Source organism: Cyprinodon variegatus, unplaced genomic scaffold (genome assembly GCF_000732505.1).
Source record: "Cyprinodon variegatus isolate N-32 unplaced genomic scaffold, C_variegatus-1.0 Scaffold11, whole genome shotgun sequence".
In the NCBI taxonomy this organism is placed as follows: Eukaryota; Metazoa; Chordata; class Actinopteri; order Cyprinodontiformes; family Cyprinodontidae; genus Cyprinodon; species Cyprinodon variegatus.
This window is the reverse complement of record NW_015150464.1, coordinates 2,518,682-2,520,286: the sequence shown is the minus strand read 5'-3', so window position 1 is coordinate 2,520,286 and position 1,605 is coordinate 2,518,682.

Genomic DNA, 1,605 nt, shown 5'->3' with positions numbered 1-1,605 from the left:
AATCGATGCAGTAGATCACGAAAATTAGAATCACGATGCATCATCATGACGATTATTTTGCACACTCCTAGTTGTAACACAAAAGAGTTATATCAAGAAGATGTGTCCACACTGGAAAAAAAAGAAATTTAGAGAAGTCATTTTTTCTTAAAATAAATGCATTTGTTCTTGGATTGACGAGGTAAAAGAGACATTTTGCCAATGGAACAAGACAATTTAAACTTAAAATAAGAAAACAAAATTGCATTGTCTTATTTAAAGTGCATATTATTTGATTATCTTATTTTAAGAGTAAAAATACTCATTCCATTGGCAAACTATCTCATTTACCTACTCAAATTAAGGTTAAATACGCTTAATTTAAGACATTTTTACTTATTTCTAGATCGTTTTTCCAGTGCAGAACAAGCAGAAGAACTTCCAAAGCAGAAAGGCCTGTGACTGTTTCTCTCTGCCTCTCTGGCAGTGAGAACACATTTCTCACTTCTCCTGGAGTATTTAATGGCTCCTTCTCCGTCCCGACTCCGATGGGATAATGTGTTGACAGGGTCAGTATAAACTGTTTTTATTATGAAAGAGTGACAAAACCTAAATGAAACACTTTGGTCTATAAAGGCTCGAGCACTGATGCATGGAGTTTGTTTTTTAATCTCCTTTTTTTATTAAAACACAATTTACAGAAAAGGTCAAAGAGTGAAACTGTGAGTTTAAAAGAATGCCATTATGGTGATACTTTGAGATTTTAGTGGATTCTGGGGAAGGATTTGGTTACGTGACCATTGTTCTAAGAGTTGGATTTATATGGAGTCCAATGGACTTCACTTCCTCCAAGCCTTTGTTTGCTCAGACTTAAAGGAGAAGTCCGGTAAGCAATGAATAACCAATGGATCATTATTGATACCTAAAAAAAAGTATGTCACTGTGATTTAATGAATTTAGTGTTAATCAGTAATTAATAAAAACAATATTTTTCGTCGTGATCGCTGAACCTGGGAGCGGCCATTTTTGCCCAAATATAGTAACCCCTCCCTCCTGCCATCTTCAGGCAGTGACATCACGGTGCAGTAAGCCTAGCGCCATTCTCCCCGCTTTACAAGCAAAACCAATGGGAACTACTAGAAACATCTGCAATCAACAACAATTATTGAAGATTTCCAGAGGACTTCACCATTGAAATTCACCAGAGCTATAGTGAAACTTGTAATGCCCACGTGCATGGCAGCTGGATGCTGGAATACATCGGGTAAAAGTGAAATAAAATTTTAAAAAAAAGTTATTTAAACGACGGGTTCGTCGTTCGATTGCCAATTTGAAGAGGGAGGATTTGGCATCGAACTTCTGTCTAGAGAAAAAAACACTTCATTAATCCTTTACTCTCTGCTTTCTCATAGTGCACCAAAAACACAGCAGTGGGACTTGATCAACAGCCGATAACACAATGTGACGTCACAAACCAGTAGGTGGCAGTAGTGTTCTTTGACAAACATGGATGCCTCCAGTAAAGTAACTTGACTCCTCCAGCTGGATTTGCTCCGCATATCCATCTGGAAACCTTCCGTTGAAGTAATTTTGGGAAGGGGCGAAAATACTGGTTAGCTGATTGGC